The sequence below is a fragment of the Protopterus annectens genome, chromosome 10.part0 (genome assembly GCF_019279795.1).
Source record: "Protopterus annectens isolate FY-2018-M chromosome 10.part0, PAN1.0, whole genome shotgun sequence".
Classification (NCBI taxonomy): Eukaryota; Metazoa; Chordata; order Ceratodontiformes; family Protopteridae; genus Protopterus; species Protopterus annectens.
This window is the reverse complement of record NC_056744.1, coordinates 456,787,912-456,807,574: the sequence shown is the minus strand read 5'-3', so window position 1 is coordinate 456,807,574 and position 19,663 is coordinate 456,787,912.

The window sequence follows — 19,663 nt, the reverse complement described above, 5'->3', positions numbered from 1 at the left end:
GCTGTGGCTTGACTAGGGGTCTTGTCAATGGTTAACTGCATCTGGAGTGTCTCCTGTGCATCATACTGTTTGACCAGCCTGGAGGTGTGTATGCCTTTAATATATATTGTAACTCCACCTCTTTTTGCTTTGCTGCTCATGGTTTAGGGTTTGAATGATGATAGGATGAGTAACCTGGTATGACTGGAGTGCTCTCTGCAGCTTTAAACCAGGTTTCTCTGACTGTACAAATGTCAGCATCTTCCAGGGTTAGGAATGCTTGCAATGAGTGCAGTTTCCTAGCATTTTCTTAGTATGACCTTTAATTTGAATTTTGATAAAATGTTCATGTTGGTAGTTTTGACCTCATGGCATTGCCTAAAAAGGCATGATGGTATGATATAAATGATACTTATGGCTGGGCTTGGGTTCACTCCTGACCTTTAGTCACAATCTGTGTGGCGTCTACATTTGCTCCCAGTGTCTGTATGTTTTTTTTTCTCCAGCTACTGTTCATATATGTTGCATTTACTCTTGCCCTTGTAGCCCAGATTGTGTCTGAAATGGACTGAGGACTATTTTACTTAACCAGTTAACAAACAGGTTCAAAGCTTCATAGTTTTTTATGAGGATATTGACACTAGAGGATCTTTAGAAGCCCAGCCATGTATACCTATGATGTATTTTTCCCTTGCAATTTAGATATGAAATAACCCAGATCAGTGGAAGAGTTAGATGTTACCACTTTCCATAAGGGACATGGAGCTACTCCAGGGATGAATTTGAGGTTTCCCATCTATTCATGCAGATTATGTCTGAAAAGAGTATGAGATGTACTTTGTTTTATGTGGAGAGGAAGACAATTCCAAGCAGCTGGAATTTCTCTGATACATATCTGTCCCTCCAATATGATCTATTTATGTTGTAGAAGAGATGAAGATCTCTTGAGTAAGTATTTATGCCACCACTAGACTAGTGGATGTTCAGTAGATCTGAAAGGATATGATTTACTGAGGATCTGTATGCTGACAACTCTAAAACAGATGCCAGTATTAACTCTCCCTAGGACACCAAGATCCTCCAAGAGGACCTTTCCCAAACAAATAGCCAGTGCCAAAACCATGGAGTAAAACTAAATGCAAGAAATACATATAATAGTATCCCTTGATCACAATCACAATCACAACATCCTCTGCAACCATCACGTTTATAACAGACCCCAGAAAACTGATCCAATAGTTAGGGATCAGGGAATCTATGTAGACAGTGATGTTCTTTGATCACTATGTATCCCACTAATTTATGAAAGTCTTATTTCATTGCACAGGTTATTAGTAACTGTATGACAAACAGGTCCATGAATGTAATCATTCCATTGTACTCAGCACTTATTAGGCCAGTCATTGAGTATAATGTAACTTTTGGCATGTAGCTTCCAAGCACTTGACACAACTTGAATGCTCATAATGTTATCTTGCCAAGAAAATCAAGAAACAAAATCATAAGAACTACACTGATCATCTCAAGGCCTTTTCTCTCTTCTTGGTATCATACAGCATGCTGAGGAGTGACTTCAACCATACATAAAGAGTCTCAACAAATCCTACCCTGTCAGACCAACTGCACATTCACAAGTCCAATGGGAACATAAGCACACACACAGAAGATCTAAATCTCTTTTACAACATAAACAGAACACAATGGAGGCATAGATAAATATTACAGAGAATACATATTCACAACAGCATCAAGAAAACTCATCAAAAGCTAGGTACCCTACAAAGAGTAAAAAAAATCCTTACAGACTCTGCCAAAGTAACTCTAGCTATCACTTACCTTTTACCCCCTCTCCTATATGGAGCCCCTATCATGACCAACCTACAAATCTTATCTAGTTTTAAACTTGAGCAGTGCTATAACAAAGTTGCCAGATTTGCTTGCGACAAACTTTATTGGACCCACCACTGTTTAGCACAAAAAATACTTAACTGGCTTGAGCTTTTTTACCACATATCCTATACTCAGCTCACCTTACCCTACAAAATCATTCATACTCCATCTGCCTGTCTAGCAGTTAAACCCCTATTCCAATACCATCTTCCAAATTGTCCTCTTCAGTCAATAATAAACAACTACTTATAGGTTCATAGGTTCAAAGGTAGGTACTAGGCTATCTGCCCAAAGGCATTTATAAGCCTAGCCAGAATGTGTTAGCTTTCGCCACCCCCTTAGATTAGTTCCCTGTGCCTCTGTCCAGCAGAGCTACTGAAGTGATCCCCAGGGTAAACTTTCTGTTTCCCATCCACTCGTCAAGGTTTCTCTTGAAGAGTGTTAGCGAGGAGCTCTGCCTAATGTAGATTGGAATCTTATTCCAAAGCATGGGATGTGCCTGGGACAGGAATCTATTTATTGTTGTGGTGAGGTTTAGATCCCTAGAGCGGATCCTGGCTCAAGGGGATAAGGTTTTCTTTAGGTGGAGCATGTCCACAATTCTGTGTTGGACATGGTCTTGTCTGTCAGGCAGAAATCACCTCTAAGTAGGCGGTATGCAACCAAATACAGCTGGAGTTTCTTCAGTCGAGCTGCATAGGGCATCCGCTTGAAGCCAGTGATCCTCTTGGTGAGGTACTTCTGTGGTCTTTCCAGCTGTTGCAGGTGTCTTGTAAAGGTACATCCCAAATGGGGCATTGTACTCTATGATGGGTCTGATGAGTGATGAGTAGGGGGGGCACAATGACCTCTTTTGATCTGGATGCAAACCCTTTTGTGATTAGGTGGGCCACATAGAAGGATTTTCTAACCACTTTGGCAATGTGATTATTAAAGGAGAGATTACTATCAACTTGGGTCCCCAGATCCCTTATTACATCTTCCATATTTAGGGGACTACCACCTATGTAGTAGTTTGTGGGTACTTTGTTTTTTCCAAAGGGGATGACTATGCACTTTTTGGCATTTAGCTTGAGGCCATGATTTTGACACCAGGTATCCGTTTCAGTGAGACCCTTTTGGAGGATGTCTATGTCAACTGGATAGTCATTTATAGCCCCTAGTTTGCAGTTGTCTGTGAATTTGGTCAGCCATAGTCCTCGTGTGCTTGCCTGTACCTCTAAGAAGTATATGCCAAACAGAAGGGTCCTAGGACTGAGCCCTGGGGAACACCACTTGTAACCGGTTTAGAGTTGGACCTAGCTGCCACAACTCTCACCATGTGGGTTCTGTCCGTGAGCCAGTTGGCAACCCATCTTGTCACATAGGGGTTTGTGTTCAGGCTGGTGAGCTTGTCTATAATACCAGAATGGGGAATGGTGTTGAAGGCCTTTGTGAGGTCTAGGTAGGCTGTGTGTACCACCTTTCCTTCATCTATAGCCTTGGTAACTGTTAGATTTTATTACTATTAGTCTGAAATTAATTATGTTGTAAATATGCTGAAAGAAAAGGCTTGCTTAAATGCAGAAACAGAGTTTAGTAATATGTGATCAGCAGTCATACTAAATGACCATGGCTTGGAAAAGGAATCTGCTGAATGGACATTTTTCCCTTACAGACTTAAAAACAGGATGTATGCAAGAGCAAAAATGCAAAATCTGCTTTTAAAGAACACTGACATGCTTTTCTGCATATAAAAATGGACACAATATGTTTCCTAAAATAACAGGATGGACACAATATGTTTCCTAAAACAACAGGATATGTTTATGACACTGTGACAATGTGTTTTCTCAAAAATATGTTTTTCTGCATGAAAAACAGGATATGGCACAAGAACAGATGTTTTTATACAAAGATCCAAATAAAATACAGGATGTTCACACTGTCAGAAAAGCTGATCTCTGACAATGTGTTTTCTTCAAAAATATGTTTTTCTGCATGGAAAACAGGATATGCTTATCAGCATTGACATAAGAACATATGTTCTTATACACAGATCCAAATAGAATACAGAACAATGTGTTTCCTCAAAAATATGTTTTTCTACATGGACATCAGGACACTGTTACAGGGTATTCACACTGTCAGAAAAGCTGGTCTCTTACAAGACATTGTTAAACAAGGAAGCTTAGTATTGTTTCTACAGGATACCAAGAGGACTAAAACTGTATATAAAGAGCTGTATAAATCCAGTTATGTTAGAGGTATGGTAGGGACTCATGTGTCCTAAGGTAAATGTTATATCTCTCACATCATCTGTACTATATGAGAAGTAAAGTTGGAACAGTACTTTTAAGCTGCAACGTTTGTCCAGTTTGATTTATTATAAAAGTTATTGGTTACTACTCTTAAAGACAAGTGCTGCAAAGTATATTCTCTCATCAGTGTATATTCTACAAGTTTCTGTATGCAACAGACTGTGAATGCAAATATAACCAGACTTTGAATTTTAGCAGACTCCCACAGCAAAAAGCAGCAAGCAGTAAGAAGAGAGAGATCAAAATATTTTTTCAGTAACTGTCACAAAGAAATCCACCAGGTTTAGGAGGCATGATCTGCTCTTAACAAAGCCGAACTGGATAGGGTCCAGAGTTTGGAGGTTTCCAATGTCTCTGTTAATGAGTTTCATGATGATGTGCTCCATAGCCTTGCAGACCAAGCTAGTCAGGCTTATAGGGCGATAGTTCCCGGGATCTGTTGTGGCTCCACCTTTGTGGAGCAGAATAACCGTTGCTGTGTGCCACTCTATGGGCACGTAGCCTGTGGAGAGGATGAGTTTGAACAATGTGGTTAGGTGAGGGATTAGTTCATCTTTGAGCACATGTAGGATGCAGCCTGGGACACCATCTGGTCCCATTGATACTGTGTTTTTGGCTTTGGAGAGGGCTGTTTTAACCTGAGTGTCTGTGATTTCAGGGGCTCTACATTCTTCTGGTATGGTTATGGACCCTTATGGGGGTGAGGGGGGGTGAAGTTTGCACTGAACCTGTCTGCCAAGATGCTGGTGATATCGGTCAGTTCAGTGTATTTTGTGTCATTCTGCACTAACTCAGAGCAGATCTGAGCATTGCCACTTAGATTCTTGACATAGCTAAAGAATGCCTTGTGGTTATCTTTGGAGTCCTTGGCAATTTTTCTTTCGAAGCTCACCTTAGATGATTTTATGAAGGATCATAGCTTCTTGCTGATACTGATCAAGGATGTCTTCCCTTCTTGGGATTTTACTCTTTTCTGTACTAGTTTCCTCCTTCTATTGTATAGCTTGTTTATGGCAGGGGTCCACCAGACTGGTTTCCTTTTCTTGGAGGAGTGAGTCTTGGTTTTGCTTGGGATAGCATGATCCATGCATTCTTATAGGTGCCTGTAGAATGCATTAGTAAAGGATTTTGCAGCTTGGACAGCATTATCCTTTAGCATGGGGGCTTTGAAACTTTCCACCTCCATCTTAAGTAAAGTGAAGTTTGCTTTTGAAAAGTTTTTCACGGAGGTTTCCTTGTCCGGGGGTGGGGGCAGAATGTGGATATCCAAAGTGATTTGTTTATGGTCAGATCTAACCAGCAAGTGGTTGACTTCCTGTGTGAAACACCGGTCACACATGTTGGTGATGACCAGGTCCAATATGTTGTCACCTCTGGTGGGAGTGTTAACCAGTTGATCCAGGGTGTTTGAGTTTATAAATTCTAGGAAATGTTGGGTAAGGGAGTTAGTACTTGAGTAGTTCTCCCAGTTAATGTTTGGGTAATTGAAATCACCCAATATTAGGGTGTTTTGTAGGACCTTTATGTTTCCCAGTGTTTCCAGAAATGCAGATTCGGAGTCCTGGGACATGGTGGGTGATATGTAGCAAGCTACAATTTGAATTGCAGTTTTGCCCATTGTTAGTTGCACGTGGATGATCTCTGAAGCATCGTGCTGTGCCTCTAACCTGGAGGTGTGGGTATCCTTGATAAAGATGGATATGCCCCCCCTTTTGTATTTCAGCCTGGGTTCTGTGGCCGAAATGTATGTTATGAGTTGTAGCCTGGTAGTGCCGGGTGCTTTCTGGAGCCTTAAACCAGGTTTCTGTTACTGCACATATATCAATTTTCTCCATACTGAGGAGTGCTTAAAGTGCATGCATTTTGAGGTTTAGACTTCTGCCACTGAGTAGCATTACCCTCAGTTTTTTGTTACTTGTGCTATTTACGGCGGTGGGTTTGTCTTTTGAGCCTTGCCATCTGCAAACCACAAAGGGCTGCTGGAGTCCGTCTGTATTCCAATAGTGTAGCTAGAACATAGAATAAAATTCCTATATCACTCAAGTTTATCTCACATCTTCATCTTTTCATACCACTACTAAAAGATTTTCTCTCTGCCACCTGGCTTTTTCCCTGTTCCTCACCTGGAAATAGCTCTCTAACACCCTTCATCACCTTTTTTATACCTCCCTTTAAAGCACTAAATCACTTAACCTGCTTATCCCTTTATAATTCTTCACTTTATTGTATTACTTAAACTATTATACATACTTCTAATTAGCACAATCAAATTGCTGAAAAGACAAACAACAACAACATTACATCACGACTTCTTTGTTTACACTCAAACTTGCTTACCTCCTCTAATACCTCACTCTATTACATTGCTTAATTGCTCCTACCTACCTTATACACCACTCTTCTTTCAGTAAAGTTTCATTAAAAGGCTTGTAAATGTAATGTTTGTGAATATCAATACAAATTTTATTATACTTACTATTAGACTATGTATTCACCAAAATTGCATTATAAAATGTGTTATTGCAAATATTGATTGTATTCAATATGATACCTTCGAGCTTTTCTTCCAGGGCCTCCTCTGAAAAAGGGCACCTGTGCCCAGTCGGACTTTCCCGTTAAACAAATGTTAATAAATAAATACAATTTCTTTGGAATTATCTTTCCTTCCACATAAAACAAAGTACTTCTCTTATACTATTCAAACATAACCTAGATGAATGAAAGGGTAACCACAAATTTACCCCTGGTTTAGCAACCTTGTCTCTCATGGATATGGGTAATATGCAAATGTTCTGCCCATCTCTGAGTTATTTGTAATTAAAATATAAGGGCTAAAAACTTCCAGGGAATGTTTGGGTAGGCTTTTAAAGATCATCATGGATAAATAGCGTAGTAAGTACCTATGAACTGGAGCAGTCAGCATCACTCCTACCTTGTTGAGTGTGAGGCATCTGCACTCACTGCTTCCATTCTATATAGTTTCTTTGCAGCAATTCTGATGTTTTATCATTTTTCTTCTTTTTTGTCCTTTTTTTATCAGTTCTTGCTAGCACTCTATACAATGTGCCACCATTCAGATTGTTAATCTACAAATGCCCCCCCCAATAGCTGTAAACTTCAAGAATTTGCAACTGAAATAAAAAAAAAATACCCTCAATATGGATTTGCCTGTTATGTGAAAAAATGAACTTATGTAAGACATACTCTTAGCTCCTCCAGTACTCTTTGTTTCTTCCAAACTCTTGAATTTCATGCTTACTTTTTCATCCCTATTCTCCCCTATTCCTACTTTTCACTCTCTTTTCCTCCTTTACTTACTTTTTTATTTTCCCCTTCTCATATGTACTCCTTCCATGTAACCATATCCTTCTTAACTTTTTCTTGCACTCTTTCCCACTTCACATTTATCCCCCTGCTCAAGGTTATCAAATTACATTTAATGAGTTTCTATTACTTTTATGCCTTATATTTTACACATAATGTAATATGAGAACTTATTTCACCACCAAATGGAAACTATGCAGTTCACCATCAAAAAAGGAAAGAAGCCAGTGATTACCTTAGTAATTTATTAAAATTCCAGTCCAATAAGTGATGCAAAATATAGTCCCACAGCACTGGTAAAACAAACGAACACCTGGATCCAACAAAATCTTGTCATGAAGCATACATAAAAACTGCTTGAAAGCAAACTCCTCTAATATGAGAACTTTTTTATTTTTAATAATTGCATAATAAATGTTAATTTCTATATTGTACATCTTTTCCTTTCCTTTTTCTGTACTCTTGATGTGCATAGCTTTTCTTCCTGGGACTGCACAAAAAAGTCTCGCATGCCCAGTTGGACTGTTCCAGTGAAAAAAATAAATAAATAAATGAAATTATCAGGGGAAACTTGTTTCTTCAGATGCACCATTTTTTAATGTTTCTTTCAAAGAATTCCTGTAACCCTACCAAAATGTAATAGTTTCAGGTCAGATTTTCAACATATCATCAATGAATTATCACCAAATGAACTATGACACTGAATTTGTGCAACTCAGAACTAAAATCTGATGTACAAAACTAAATGAAAAACAGCATTAACAAATGGAATTTTCCAATAGCAGAACACAATTTATTATTTATTTATTTATTTATTTTACATTTGTTGACCGGGTTTGTCCGACTGAGCTAGTAGCCCTTTTTCAGTGGAGGCCCAGGGAGAAAAGCTCCACAAAATATGTTAGGAACATATTAATAATAGGAACCATAAGCAAGTAAAAACATATAAAATCCACGGTAGTCCGAGTTACAATGAAGGCTGTCTTCCTGAAAAATACACCATTTGCATCAACACCAACACAACGTCCAGAAATTCAAAGGAAAATTCCAAAGGTGTCACAAAACGTCTTTATTAACAAATGGATTTAGCGCTTTCATCTCCAGGCACTGGAGACCTCATCAGAATCAAATACCACCACACACTAAATGCCTTTTATACATTTTTTGAAACCAATCAACAAAACAATAAAATGATTAAGTAATCAAGTAATAAGATAATTGAACAATGTGCAGAAATAAAGTGAATTGGCTATCTTTCATAAATTTGAACAAAAGTATTCAACTCAATACATTGTTAAAAAACTTTTAAAAAACATATATCATTTTACATTCACACCACATGTGAATTTGTATGTATATGTGTATATCCATCAAAAAATATATATACATTTTGTATGTGCATATATATAAATTATATACATATATACAAATGAATCAATATATAGTCGTTTAAAAACTACTTGTATATATCAAATGTAAATACATATAAATACATATAAAAAACTACGTCACCAAAAACCTTAATCTTTTATGAAAATATAAAAATATATAAAAAAAATATATATATATATATATATATGTATATTTGTCAATATAATATATAAGTATATAAATAAATAAAATAACTATAAAATTCGTAGTACAACTGAACTATTATGCATGAATTAATTAATTAAATGTGTAATATATACAATATATACAAGTTATGTATGTTTTTTAGGGTCATTAGATAATAATTTAAGGGTTGGTACAATGGATATATGGTCATTCAGGCCCTTGCCACTACAGGCATCTAGTCTGAGCTGCCATATCATCTCCCTATATGCCAATTTAGTTTCCCAGTCACCCCCTCTATCTAACTGGTCCACCACCTCAACCACCCAAAATTTGAAATTGGCCTCATCACATGTTAAAGAATGTCTATATAAAGCGTTATTTTCGTTCTTATGATTTATATCTCTCATATGCTCATATATCCTTTTTCTTAGATGGCATTCCGTTTTGCCAATGTAAAACCCCCCACAAGATTTACAATAAACTAGATAAACCAACCCCTTGGTATAACAACTACTATATTTCTTAGACTTCAATGTAATGTTCAAGCTAGGTAATGTTACTGTTTTCCCCCCGCTATGAATGGACACTGGGGGCATCTACCACATCTAAAAGTACCTATTTTATTTTGAACAATTTCTCCTTGATTATGACATTTATTTTTTTCTAAAATGTTTTTTTATATTGTAACCTCTCCTATAACTATAAGTCAATTTGTTTTGAAAAATCATAGTTCTCATAGACCCTGTTTTAAACAAATCCCATGTCTCATTAATACATTTATGTAACCACCCGATGTTCTGATGATATGTAAGAATCAAATAGGGTAACACATTTTTATTATTCTGCAATAATTTATCAGTTCTTTCAATAGTTTTATTATTCATGTAATTTAATAGAGGTATATATTTATCACCCCATCCTTTGATTATTGTTTCTTTTATAGACTGTGTAATTTCCACTGGATAGTCTCTTTGATAAAACATACTTTGTACTTTATCTATTTCCATAAGAAATTCATCCCTGTCTGAAGTCATACGGGCAACTCTAATCATCTGCCCTTTGATTATATTGTGCTTAAGATAATCTGGGTGGTCACTGTTAAAATGTAAATATGTATTGGAGAAGTGTTCTTTTCTATAGATAATAGATTTGTACATATTACACTGGTAGTCTTTTCGTAGCATAACATCAAGATACTTAATTTTGTGTGAATCTATATGATGAGTAAAACATAAGAAGTTAGTACTTTGGTTAATAAAAGTAATAAATCTATCAATGGCTTCATCAGGGCCTTCCCATAAAATAAATATATCATCGAGAAATCGGTAATAACTTTTGATATAAGTAAAAAATTCGGTATCAAAAACATATTGTCTTTCCCAATGTAACATTACTATATTAGCATAAATGGGGGCACATGCTGCCCCCATAGCCACTCCCTCTTTTTGGTGGTAATAGTCACCATGGAAAAATATAAAGCTGTTTTTGAGTACCAACTCCATATACTCTAATACTAGTTTAAATTCATTAGGTGTCAATAAATTCATTTCTATTATCATATTCTCAAACCAGTCCATACCAATATTGTGTGGTATGACTGAAAATAAATCTTTGACATCGTTAGTAATAAATTTCAAATCCACACTATAAGGATCCTTACTAATTTTTTGTAGGAAGTCCCAAGAGTCTACCAAAATGTGTGAATATTTCATGTAGTAATTCTTAAGTTTGGTGTCTATGTATATAGCCAAGGGCTGGGTTTTTGAACCTTGTGATGAGACAATTGGTCTCATCGGGGGATTTTGAATATTCTTATGGGTCTTTGGTATACCAAAAATCGTGGGGATGACTGGTTTACTAACTTTCAGAAACTTCCATAGCTCAATATCTATGAGCCCTTGAGATAAATTGTCCTCTATAATGTAATCTATTTTGTGATATGAAATATTCTTTTCATTTTTAGAAACTGAACTATAGCACTTGTTGTTATTTAATATCTCAAACATTGTATTCTCATAGTCCCAACTGTCCATAAGGACAACGCCACCACCTTTGTCCGGTTTCATAACCCGGATATTTTTGTTTTCACTAAGCTCATATAGAAGTTTCTTCTCTTCATCCATTAAATTACTAACATTCATGTTCACATTCTGTTTAAATTCCCTTCTAATTCTATTGTTGAGTATATTTTCAAAATTCTGAATATCTTGATGAAGGGGAGGATTGTAAACACTATGTCTACTTAGATTATTACTCACATGGTGTGACTTGTCCTTACCAAACATCTGTAACAAGTTGAGCTTCCTAGTAAAAAGTCTTATATCCAACAGGATGTTATCTATACTGGGCTTAGTAACAGGTACAAAAGTGAATCCGTTGGTGAATAACTTAATCTTAAGCACAATATAATCAAGGGGCAGATGATTAGAGTGGCCCGTATGACTTCAGACAGGGATGAATTTCTTATGGAAATAGATAAAGTACAAAATATGTTTCATCAAAGAGACTATCCAGTGAAAATTACACAGTCTATAAAAGAAACAATAATCAAAGGATGGGGTGATAAATATATACCTCTATTAAATTACATGAATAATAAAACTATTGAAAGAACTGATAAATTATCGCAGAATAATAAAAATGTGTTACCCTATTTGATTCTTACATATCATCAGAACATCGGGTGGTTACATAAATGTATTAATGAGACATGGGATTTATTTAAAACAGTGTCTATGAGAACTACGATTTTTCAAAACAAATTGACTTATAGTTATAGGAGAGGTTACAATATAAAAAACATTTTAGAAAAAAATAAATGTCATAATCAAGGAGAAATTGTTCAAAATAAAATAGGTACTTTTAGATGTGGTAGATGCCCCCAGTGTCCATTTATAGAGGGGGGAAAAACAGTAACATTACCTAGTTTGAACATTACATTGAAGTCTAAGAAATATAGTAGTTGTTATACCAAGGGGTTGGTTTATCTAGTGTATTGTAAATCTTGTGGGGGGGTTTACACTGGCAAAACAGAACGCCATCTAAGAAAAAGGATATATGAGCATATGAGAGATATAAATCATAAGAATGAAAACAACGCTTTATATAGACATCCTTTAACATGTGATGAGGCCAATTTCAAATTTTGGGTGGTCGAGGTGGTGGACCAGTTAGATAGAGGGGGTGACTGGGAAACTAAATTGGCATATAGGGAGATGATATGGCAGCTCAGACTAGATGCCTGTAGTGGCAAGGGCCTGAACGACAATATATCCATTGTACCAGCCCTTAAATTATTATCTAATGACCCTAAAAAACATACATAACTTGTATATATTTTATATATTGCACATTTAATTAATTCATGCATAATAGTTCAGTTGTACTACGAATTTTATAGTTATTTTATTTATTTATATACTTATATATTATATTGACAAATATACATATATATATTTTTATATTATTATAAAAGATTAAGGTTTTTGGTGGCGTAGTTTTTTATATGTATTTATATGTATTTACATTTGATATATACAAGTAGTTTTTAAATGACTATATATTGATTCATTTGTATATATGTATATAATTTATATATATATACACATACATGTATATATATTTTTTGATGGATATACACATATACATACAAATTCACATGGGGTGTGAATGTAAAATGATATATGGTTTTTAAAAGTTTTTTAACAATGCATTGAGTTGAATACTTTTGTTCAAATTTATGAAAGATAGCCAGTTCACTTTATTTCTGCACATTGTTCAATTATCTTATTACTTGATTACTTAATTATTTTATTGTTTTGTTGATTGGTTTCAAAAAATGTATAAAAGGCATTTAGTGTGTGGTGGTATTTGATTCTGATGAGGTCTCCAGTGCCTGGAGATGAAAGCGCTAAATCCATTTGTTAATAAAGACGTTTTGTGACACCTTTGGAATTTTCCTTTGAATTTCTGGACGTGGTGTTGGTGTTGATGCAAATGGTGTATTTTTCAGGAAGACAGCCTTCATTGTAACTCAGACTACCGTGGATTTTATAACATATTAATAATATTCAAAATAGAATTTGCATTGTGTACAAACAAATTCTTTGACAGAAAGTTCCCTGAAAAAATATCCTGAAAATATAATACTAAAATTCCACAAAGTTAGAAGTTACTTACTCTGCACAACAGTTAGTTAAAATGGGCAACATACTTTATTTTTTAAATTAATGTCAAATGCCCATAACACTATCAGAATGTAACATTTCAGCTCAAAATTTCAATATACCATATATGAACCACCATTACCTGAACATAGCACTGAATCTGTGCAACTTGAATCCAAAATGTTTAAGAAAATATTTGCAAGGTGACATTTACAAATGGAACTGCACTATAAAAGCACAAAAGAGTTTGACAGACTATTTCTGCACTGAAAATTTCATACTAAAATTAGATTTAACATAGTTAAAATGTTATAATCCATTGCATAAATCTGTTACATAAAATAGACAGATGAGGTACTTTACATTAAGATATACTACAAAAATATCTATCATGCATAAACTGCTAAACATAAATTTCAAACTGCAAAAAACTACATATGGTAATTTTGTAGGTGCAATAAGGCACTTGGAAGTGTCCATTTTACAGCAATTACTGCACATCTGTGGAATGTACAGCACAAGTCTGAACAATATTTTTACCACTATACCAGGTACACCATCTTGTGCCTAGTTGTTCATAGGTTCATAGGTTCATACTAGGCTATCTGCCCGAGGGCATTTACAAGCCTAGCCCATCGTTTTGTGGCTTACGCCACCCCTTTAGTATGGGGAACTATACCCATTATTTTGCTGTGCCTCTGTCGAGCAGTGACACTGAGGTAATCCCTGGGGTATATCTGCAATCTCCCATCCATTGGTCAAGATTTCTCTTGAACAAGGCCAGCGAGGTGCTCTGCCTCACATGTACCGGGATTTTGTTCCACAGCATAGGGAGTCTTTGGGTGATGAATCTATCCCTCCAGCACGTCCTATTAATAGCCGTGTCGAGGTTTAAGTCTCCCGCCCTTGTGGCTCTGATGGATCTAGATTTTTTGAGGAGAAGCATATTCATCAAATCTGGGTTTGACATGGCCTTGTATGTTAGGCAAAGGTCACCTCTGAGCAAGCGGTGGCGACTGAATAGAGCTGGAGTTCTTTCAGTCGGGCAGCATAGGACAGATTTTGAGACACTTTATCCTTTTGGTGAGGAACTTTGTGGCCTCTCCAGCTGCTGCAAGTGTCGGGTCAGATACATTCCGAATGGGGCATTGTACTCAATCATTGGTCTGATGAGTGATGAGTAAAGGAGACTATGACCTCCCTTGATCTAGATGAGAATCCCTTCATGATAAGGTGGGCAATGTAGAAGGTCTTCCTAACTACTTTAGCTACATGGGTGTCGAATGACAGACTACTATCAACCTGGGTCCCCAGGTCCCTGATAACTTCTTCTGTGCTCAGTGGATTGCCACCTATTTGGTAGCTAGGGGTAACCTTGTTTTTCCGAAGGGTATGACTATGCATTTTTGGCATTTAACTTTAGGCCGTGGCTCTGGCACCAGTTATCCATTTCTGTGAGACCCTTCTGAAGGATATCTGTGTCAGATGTGTTTTCTACTATGGCGCCCAGTTTGCAGTCATCTGCAAACTTTGTCAGCCATAACCCTCCTGTGTTTGCTTGTACTTGAAAAGTAGATGCCAAACAAGAGTGGGCCCAGGACTGAGCCCTGTGGGACACCACTTGTGACAGGCTTTGAGTCTGACATGGCGCCAGCAACTCTGACCCTGTGGGTTCTGTCACTCAGCCAGTTTGCAACCCATCTTGTGATGGATGGGTTAACATTTAAGCTGATGAGTTTTTCAATGATACCCAGTGGGGTATTGTATCAAGGCCTTAGCTAGATCCAGGTACGCTGTATGCCCTGCCTTTACCTCATCAATGGCTTTGGTGACTGTTTCAAAAAGTCAACCAAGTTTAAAAGGCATGATCTGCCTTTGACAAAGCCAAACTGGGTTGGATCCAAAGTCTGCAAATTCCCTATGTCTTTATTTATGAGGTCCATTATGATCCTCTCCATGGCTTTGCAGATAAGGCTTGTCAAGCTAATGGGCGGTAATTTTCAGGGTCGGTGGAGGCACCGCCTTTGTGAAGTGGGACCACAGTTGCAGTGCGCCACTCCTGGGTACGTATCCAGAGGTAAGACTTTGATTAAACAGCTGTCCTAGCTGTGGGTTTAATTCCTCATTGAGTTCGTGGAGCACACAGCCGGGGACACCATCAGGTCCCATGGATGCTGTGTTTTTGCTTTGGAGAGAGCAGTTCTCACTTGGGCGCTGGAGATGTTTGGGGGCTGCAATCATTTGGTATAGATATCTCTCCTTTGGGGAAGGGGAGAAGTTTGCACTGAACCTGTCAGCCAGTATGTTGGCAATGTCTGTAGGATCAGTAATCTTCACATCATTTTGAACTAGTTCTGAGCATATCTGGGAGTTTCCTCCCAGGTTTCTAACATAGCTAAAGAAGGCCTTATGATTGTCTTTTGAGTCTTTAGCTATTTTTCTCGAAATTTGCTTTGGATGATTTTATGAGAGCTCTTAGTTTTTACTTATAGTGATCAAGGGTGTCTTACCTTTTAAGGATTTTGCTCTATCTTGTAGTAGCTTCCTCCTTTTGTTGTAGAGTTTGTTTATGGCTGGGGTCCACCAGACTGGACGCTTGCCTTTGGTACAAAGAGTCTTTGTTTTGCTTGGGATTGCCTTATCCATGCAGTCCTGCAGGTGCTGGTAGAAGGCATTTGTAAGTGATTCAGCGGCTTGAGTACTGTTTTCCATGCCTCGGGGCCTTAAAGGAGACCACACTAGTCTTTAGAAGTGTGAAGTCGGCTTTCGAGAAGTTCTTTACTGTGGTCTTTTTTTATTTCAGGTGGGGATGGGATGAGGACCTCCAGTGAGATTAGTTTGTGATCTGATCTCACCAGTGAGGGTTATGCTTCCGGTGTTGAACATTGTGCTCCCATGTTTGTGATGATGAGATCAAGTATGTTATCTCCTCTTGTGGGGATGGTGACTAGTTGTTCCATGGCATTTGAGTTTATGAATTCCAGGAACTTTTGGGCTAGGGTGTTTGGGCTTGAGTAGTGTTCCCAGTCTATATTAGGGTAATTGAAGTCACCTAGTATGATGGTGTTTGGTGATACATTTATCCCCTCTAGTGTTTTCAGGAAGGCCATGTGAGGTTCCTGAGTTTGTGAGGGTGGCCTGTAACATGCTACAATTTGCAGAGCAGTCTTGCCTATGGTTAATTGCACCTGGATGGTCTCCGATGCATCGTGCATTGCCACCAGTCTTGAGGTGTGGGTGTCCTTGATGAATATGGATACCCCCCCTTTCTTGGTATTGTCCGGATTTTGGGGCGGAACGCATGGTATGAGGTAAAACCTGTTAATGCTGGGGTGCTCTCAGGAGCCTTGAACCAGGTTTCTGTCACAGCACAGACATCGATGTTCTCCATACTGAGAAGGGCCTCGAGTCGTGCATTTTGAGATTTAGACTTCTGGCATTGAGCAGCATTACCCTTAGTTTTTCCTTTTTGTGTTCTAGGGTGGTAGGTTTAGAATTTGAGCCTTGCCTAAAAAGGCACTATGGGGTGGCAAGAGCCTTTGCCAATATCCAGAATCCCAGGGTGACAGGTGCAAGCCGCCCTTAAGCATCGTGGCTTGTCCAGCATGTCATCCCAGGCAGACAGACACTGGATCCCCTTTGAATGACACCAGTGTTTAAGCCAATTGTTAAAGCTGATCATCTTATCTCTGTATTGTGGCATCATTCTTGGTGAAGGTAGGATACTGCTCAAGGTCAGGGTCATACCTGCCTGGGCTACATAATCAGAGAGCTCCTCAATGTCTCTTTTCATGTAGTCCAAGGAGGTACGTCTCAGGTCGTTTACACCAGCGTGGACAATGACTGAGTCATATTTGTACCTGCTGTTGAGAGACCTGAGTGCTTGCGTTATGTGGCGGATTCTAGCGCCCGACAGGCAGCTTACTGTGACCTTCTCCTTACTCAGTCTGGTGAGCGGGACTTTTGTGTGCTTTTACTTTTATATTTATATATATCCTACTACAATTCTACAATATACACACTGCTAAAACTATAAAATCTATTTAGGCTTTTATTTATTTCTGAAGAAAGAATTAACTGACAATTTGTTATTCAACTACTTTCTAAGCATGCTGCTAAAACACACTGGCATTCATATTTCTTAAATAAGAGAAAATTCACCACTGTTTTATTTTTGTAGAAACCCAACCACTTTAGTCACACTCAGTCTAAAAATACATTGAATCCATATTTTAATATGTTTGCTAACATCACTATTTTCAACATATGCCAAAGGATGCATAACTTGCTCTCTCATTTTCCTTTTAATTGATGGTGTTAACAGATGCACAGTTTTTGAATGCATTAATACAGGACAATAACATCAGGGACCACTTTGAATAAATGTCAGTGCTTTATATGTGATATGTGCCTTCTGATGCCTGGAGATTTTTGTGCATTGGGTTCTGGGGAATCACTTTTGGGGCAGCTGTAAGTTTGTTCCTGGTCATTACTTTTTGAATAACATTTAAAGTTTAAAACAAAAGGCAAATGTAGTACTCCAAATAAGTCTTTATAAGCACTTACTGAGATTCCTAAAGTTGTTTTCAAAATAGGTTTTAATATGAAAAACATCCTGGAGAGTAAAGTTACATCACCTTAATAATGCATGGTATGTTTAAATATGGCAGATGTAATTTCTGTAAATTCATTGAGGCCACGAATAAATTTTGTATTAGGAACCATGTTTATGATATCAAAGGTAGATATAATTGTACTGCCATTGATGTGGTCTGTCTTGCTGTATGCCAGATGTGTTCTGGTTTTTATATCGGCAAGACAGAGAGATACTTTAAATAGAGAGTATATGAACATCAGTACAACATCAGTAGACAAAATATTACTAATGCTTTGGCTAGACGTATCCTGGAAAATCATGGTCACTTCTTTCAATATATGGTTATCGAATAGGTTAAAAAAGATGTTTGTGGTGCCCCTTGGCCACTCAAACTGGAAGAAAAAGAACTTACTTGGCAGTTAAGACTTAATCCCCGGGATTCATGAAGCTCGGCGCAAGGCCGGCGTAAGGCCTGCGCCGGCGGTGCATGGAATAGCCGGCGCAGTAGCGCCATATACATATTAATGAGAGTGCACCGGAATCACAGACACGTGCGTAGTGTACGTGAGCGAGCCCAGGTAGGATGCGTCTGGAGGCGTGTCTAAGCCAGCATGAGGTGAGCAACCTAATGTGCTGACAGCCACGGTCCGCCCACAATAGTAATGGCAGCAGCCAGGTCCTGTGCAGAATGAAACGCACGTACAGTATGCAACATAGTCCCCGTCCCAAATTAACGGAGAAGCAAATAGAAGCCACGAAGGCATAAGTGTACCCGTCCAAGGAGCAAAGGATACGCATAAGACCGCGTTCGTCCCGCAATGCACCGTCAGTGTTTACACTCAGAGAAGGTGTACAGCCGCATGTCAGCGCGCCTCACCGACATAGGAGCAGCGAATAAGGTCACCACCTGTCCCACTTTGGTTGTGGCAGTCTCTCTATGGCCAGTTGTGTCCCGAAAAAAACGTATTAGAAATGGCTGATGTGCTACGATTGTAGGACACAATGATATACTGTATTTAATGTAATGGTAGCATGAATTGGTCATGTCTGTAACAGAAATACCTAAATGACACAAGAAACAGAATAAGCAAGCAAATTGCCACAACAATAAGCTTATTATTTAGGCAAACAAGTGAAGTTCTATGCTATATAGTGACCGTTTGTATGTGTCGGCCTGTAAAGTCAGATGTGAGTCCGGAAATATCCCAGATCGGAAACTGGAAAAGGTGGAAACCCCAGTAGCGACATGGCCATGGTCACCAGGGTTACCTGCTGTCCCAATGTGCCATGGACAGTCCCTGATTGGACAGTTGTGTCCCTGCAACAATCGTAAAAATGGAAAATGACCTCCGATCCCCTGTCAAGAAAATTCACGCAATATACATGTAATAGTAGCATAAAACATATACATTACTATATGAAACACAGACATGGCATAAGAACATAAATAAGGAACCCAAATGCTTACAGAATAAGCTTATAGTATGGCAAACAAGTGAAGTTCTGTCAACTGCACTAGCCTGGGGTATGTGTAGTCCTGCAAATTCAAGTTTCCACATAACATGCCCCACTATGGGCATTGGAAAAGGTGCCAACCATCATGGTCACAAGCAGTAGTGACAGTACATAGCTGGGTAGCTGTGCTGACATAACAACAGTAAGGAAGCAAGATACCTCAAACACAGGCAAACATGTGCATAGCAACATATCCCACACCCAGCAACGTCTCTGTTGCATACACTGGATGGCGTATGATGAAGTGTAATATCCAGAAGCAGAACCCATGCATTCGGATGTACTACACAATAGCCTCATTGTACATGTCAGTCCCACACATGTATACCTCTGCA